We start from the raw sequence: 5,891 nt of genomic DNA on the forward strand, positions 1-5,891 counted from the left end.
CAGCTCACTCAAGCCTTCCCCTGATTCTTCCACAGGACTCCCTGAGCTCCGCCTGATGATTGGCTGTGGGTCTCTGCATCAGTTTCCATCTGCTGCAGGATGAAGCCTTTCAGGAGTCAGTTAAGCTAGGCTTCTATCTGCAAGCATAGCAGAGAATTTTTAATAGTGTTAAGGGGTTGGTTCTCTCCTATGGGGTGGGTCTCCTATTGGGCTGACCATTAGTAGGCTATTCCCTCAATCTCTGCTTCATCTTTATCCCTGCATATCTTACAGGCACGGAAATTTTGGGCCCAAGATTTTATGGCCGAGTTGGTGTTCCCCTTGCTCCATTGAACGTCTCATCTTGCTACAGAAGGTGGCCACTTCTTTCTTCACGAATCTGCAAGAGCTAAGAATCTCAGTTAGGGTTGTCCCCATAGACTCTCCAGAGTCCCCTCCTCACTTCCAGGTCTCCAGCTTGTCTCAGAGACGCTTCCTCACCAATTTCTATCCTCTCTTCCAGCCCTCTCCTGCCCACCCCTCTTCCCAAAGCTGATCCCATCCCTGTCTCCCTCCTCACCCCGTCTCCCAACCAGTTGTCTACCACTATCTACCTCCTACATTTGTGTTATTTCTCCTTCTGTGTGAGATTCAAACTCAGGAATACTGGAGGGGAGTGTGTGCTAGCCGCAGGGAGGTTTGAAAGTGCCCAACCAGTGAGCAAGACAAGGCATATCAAAATTAGCTGGTGTGTGTGTGTGTGTGTGTGTGTGTGTGTGTGTGTGTGTGTGTGTGTGTGTGTGTTTCATTCGTGAATCCAGAGCTCTTGGGCAGGTAACTGTGGAGGCCAAAGCAGTTTAACTTTTCACTGCTACATGAGCATCCTCCAGTGGGCCCTCCTTGTTATTTAGTTTCTTTGGGTCTGTGGATTATAGGATGGTTATCCTATCTTTTATGGCTAATGTCCACTTAGTGAGTACATAACATGCATGTCATTTTGGGTCTGGGTTACATCACTCAGGATTATCTTTTATAGTTTTGTCCATTTGCCAACAAATTTCATGATATGTCTATTTTTACTATGTTAATAGTATTCCATTGTGTAATTGTACTGCATCTTCTCTATCTATTCTTTGACTGAGGGACATCTAGGTTTGTTCTCAGTTTCTAGCTATTATGAATGAAGCTGCTATTATGAATAAAGGAACTTGTGTCCCTTTGGTTTCGTGGAACTTCTTTTGGGTATATTCTTAGGGGTCTTATGGATGGGTATTGAGGTGGATCTATTTCCAGTTTTCTGAGAAACTACAAATTGATTTCCAAAGTAGCTGTGAAAGTTTGCACTCCTGCCATCAATGGAGGATTGTTCCCCTTGACCTATTCCAGCATGTGTGTCACTTGTGGTTTTGATATTAGCCATTCTGATAGGTATAAGATGGAATCTCAGAGTTATTTTGATTTGCATTTCCTTGATGGCTAAGAACATTTCTTTAAGTGCTTCTTGACCAGTAGAGATTTCTCTGTTGAGAATTCTCCTTGTACATCTGTACCCCATGTTTTAATTGAATTATTTGTTGTTTGATGTCTAATTTCTTGAGTTCTTTATATATTCAGATATTAGTCCTCTGATGGATGTAGGGCTGATGAACATCTTTTCCCCCCTTTGTAGGCTACAGTTTTGTCCTATTGATGGTGTTCTTCGCCTTACAGAAGCTTTTCAGTTTCATGAAATACCATTTACTAATTGTTGATCTTAGTGTATAGAGGCCATGAAAAGTTTAGGCCTAGGCAAGTTAGTACTGATACAAACAGATCTCTGAGTTCAAGTCCAGTCTGGGATAGGACAAGTTCCAAAGCCAGGTGTGGTGATACACACCTTTAATGTGGTCCATACCTTCTGTTGGAGGCCTACATAAGGACATTGGAAGAGGGAAGACTAATTCTTCTTTGCCTGCCTGCAATTACTTGCCAGCACATCTGTTGGAATCTACTCCTTCTGGACTCCAGCTTGGACAGAAGACCAACTGAAACAACTAGTCTCATGGGACTGAGCAACTACTAGGTTCTTGGGCTATGTCCAGCTGCCAATTGTTGGGTTAGTTGGACTGAAGACTGTGAGTAATTACAATAATTTTCTTTAATATATAGAGAAATTCCATATGTTATGTGACTCTAGAGAATCCTGACTAATACAAGGGCTACTGATTTTCTTGAGTTAATTTTGTATCCAGTCACTTTGCTGAACATGCTTATTAGCTGTAGGGTTTCTCTGGTAGAATTTTTCCGGGTCACTTATATTATATATCATCTGTGAATAGTGATACTTTGACCTCTTCCTTTTGAATTTGTATCCCTTGATCTCTGTTACAGCTCTCACCAGAACTTCAAGTATTACATTGAATAGATACAGATAGAGTGCAGATGTTTGTCTTGTCCCTGGTTTTAGTGGAATTTCAGTTTCTCTCTGTTTAATTTGATGTTGGCTATTGACTTGCTGCATATTGCCTTTATTGGTTTAGTTATGCACCCTGATCTCTCCAAGACTTTTTATATGAAGGGATGTTGGATTTTGTCAAAAGTCTTTTAAACATCTAATCACATGTTTTCTTTTCTTTCAGTTTTTTAATGTGGTGGATTATTTTGATGAATTTTTTTAACTTTAAATAAATGTTCTTTTTACACAAAATTTGTCACATAATTGGATATTTCTCTACTTTGTATACAATCATTCCCACTCTCCACAGAAAGGCTGCTTCTTAACTTCTCATGTGGTGACACAGTGCTACAGTCCTGATGCTAACAGAGCAGTAGAGATGCCTCAGTGATTTAAGTTGAAAACAGGACACTGGTACATGGCTCTTGCACCCAGCTTCAAGGATGTACAAATATCTTTATTCAAAAATACAAAATAAGAGCGTCTGTAACCCTGTCTTTCTTCTCTTTCACTTCAACATCATGTGTCCCTCCAACCTTCAACACAGCTACTCCATTTGAAAGTTTAGCAAGTCACTCATTCAGCTTTTCCTTTTCATATTCACTGGTTGTAATGTCTACCTGCTCAGTGATTTCTTGAATATGTTTTTCAATGTGAGCTTTGTCACCTTTTCCTTTCAAAAGCGTGGCATCACCTTTGGTGACAATGACCTCTCCGACGTTTCCTAAGTCATGAGCTTGCACATCTTCAAGATTTAGATTCAACCCCTCTTCTCCAAACACCGCACCACCAGCAGCAAGCTGGTGCTTCCTATTGTCCCTAAACCTTGGAGCTGTGACTGCTACGACCTGAAGACCAACTTTTAGCCTGTTCAAAACCAGTGTGCTTAGAACTTCTGCATCACCATCTTCAGCGATTATGACCAAGGGCATTCGAGGAGCATTAGCAATTTCAGGTACAATGGACCAAACACTAGAACATTTCTTTTCACTCAACAAGACATAGGCATTTTGGAATTCACACTTTTGACCTTTTGATGTGTTAATAAAATATGGGGAAAATATTCTCTATCAAATTTCATGCCTTCAATAATTTCTAGCTTATAGTTCAGGGTTTTTCCATCTTTCACTGTGATGACACTCTTTCTTGCAATGTTTTTCATTACATCAGAAATGATGTTCCCAATGTCTTTGTTTCCATTTGCAGAAATTATAGCAACCTGAGCAGTTTCTTCAGGGGTTGTCAAAGGTTTAGATTGCTTCTTAAGTTCATCAATTACAGCATCAACAGCCAACATCACACCTCTCTGGATTTCCACAGGATTAGCTCCTTTGCTGATCTCCTCAAATCCCTCCTTGGCAGTAGAGCGTGCCAGAACAACAGCAATGGTAGTGCCATCCCCAGCCACTTCGTTTGTGTTGTTGGCAACTTCCTGAACAAGTTTAGCTCTGATATTTTTGTATTTATCCTTTAAATCAATAGGCTTTGTGACAGTGACCCCATCTTTTGTTACTTTGGGACTTCCCCAACTCTGTTCAATGATTACTGGTCTTCCCTTTGGCCCCATTGTAACAGCTACAACATCAGCTAAAAGGTCTACACCTTGAAGTATTAAGGCTCCAGCATCTGCATCAAATTTTACATCTTTGCCATAGGCCCCAGTGAGATGAGGAGCCATGCCCAGGACACTGGTCTCATCTGGGGAAGGGCTGTGGGTAGCCAAAGCATTTGTGCAGGCGGAGGCAGGAGAGCACTAGGTGAGGCAGGCTAACTGCGGCGAGTAAGGGATCCAGCACTGCTTGATGGATTTTTGTATGTTGAACTACCCCTGCATTCCTGGAATGAAGCCTACTTAATCATGGCAAATGATGTTTTTAATGTAGTCTTGGATTTAGTTTGCAAGTATTTTATTGAGTAGTTTTGCATCAATGTTCATACATGAAATTAGTCTGAAATTCTCCCTTTTTTTGTTAAGTCTTTGTGTGTTTTAGGTATCAGAATGACTGTGGCCTCATAGAATGAATTTGGCAATGTTTCTTCTGTTTCTATTTTGTGCAATATTTTGAGAAGTATTGTTACTAGCACTTCATTGAATTCTGCACTAAAACCATCTAGCCCTGTTTTGTTGTTGTTGGGAGACTTTAAATGACTGCTTGTAATTCCTTAGGGGCTTAGGGGTTATAACTCTATTTAAATAGTTTACCTCATCTTGATTTAATTTTGGTAAGTGGTGTCTGTTTAGAAAGTCATCCATTTCATTTAGATTTTCCAATTTTGTGGAGTACAGGCTTTTGAAGTAAGACCCAATGATTCTTTGAATTTTCTCATTGTCTGTTGTATGTCTCCGTTTTCATTTCTGATGATGTTGATTTAGATACTGTCTCTCTGACTTTTAGTTAGTTTGGCTAAGGGTTTGTCTGTCTTGTTGATTTTCTCGAAGAACCAGCTCTTGGTTTCCTTGATTGTTTGTATTGCTCTCTTTGTTTCTAATCTACTGCTTTCTGCTCCGAGTTTGATTATTTCCTGCCATCTACTCCTCTTGGATGTGTTTGATTCTTTTTGTTATAGAGCTTTCCGGTGTGCTTTTAAAAAGCTAGAATAAGATATCTCCAATATGTTTATAAAGGCATTTAATGCTATGAACTTTGTTCTCAGTACTGCTTTCATTATGTCCCATAAGTTTGGGTATGTTGCTCCTTCATTTTCATTGAATTTTAGAGAGTCTTTAATTTCTTTCTTTATATTTTCCATTACCCAGTGATCATTGAGTAGATAATTGTTTAGTTTCTATGAGTTTGTAGGCTCTCTGCAGTTTCTATTGTTGTTGAAGTCCAGCTTTAATTCATGATAATCCCATAAGATACGAGGGGTTATTTCAATTTTCTTGTCTGTGTTCAGGCTTGCTTTGTGAGCGACTGCATCACCAATTTGAAAAAGGTTCGGTGAGGTGCTGGGAAGAAGGTATTTTCTTTTGTGTTTTAGGTGAAATATTCTGTAGATATCTGTTAGGTCTGTCTATTTGATCCAGAACCTCTGTTAGTTTCATTATTTCTCTGATTTGTTTCGGTCTTGATGACCTGTCTACTCCATCCAGATTTTTGTATGAGTGCTGAGAGTCCTAATTCAGGTCTTCATGCTTTTCTGCAAAGGCTGAACTATTTTTTTCCCAACCACCTGCGCTAATGAATTATTTGTAGTCTTTTACTCAGTTTTTTTTTTCAGACAAATAATGAAAACACAGGTGATAGCAATTGTTTTGTTACCTCTAATAATTGTCTCTTATTAACTGAAGAACCGTGACTTTTGTAATTGCTAATTGGGAAGTCAATTTTTATATGACAGAATGCTATATGTTTATATCGAATTATATGGAATACCACCTTGTTTATTACTTTAAAATGTATTTTTAATTATGTGTGAGTGTCTATGTGTGGATATGTTATGGAGCACAGAGATAGTGTATTCCCTAAAGCTGGAG

General features: G+C 39.4%; 1 pseudogene; it reads right to left on the reverse strand.

The window, feature by feature from the left end:
• Nucleotides 1-2,874: 2,874 nt before the first annotated feature.
• On the reverse strand, nt 2,875-4,141 carry LOC110324664 (annotated as a pseudogene).
• Between the last annotated feature and the right edge of the window lie 1,750 nt (nt 4,142-5,891).

This window comes from Mus pahari, chromosome 7 (assembly GCF_900095145.1).
Source record: "Mus pahari chromosome 7, PAHARI_EIJ_v1.1, whole genome shotgun sequence".
NCBI lineage: Eukaryota > Metazoa > Chordata > Mammalia > Rodentia > Muridae > Mus > Mus pahari.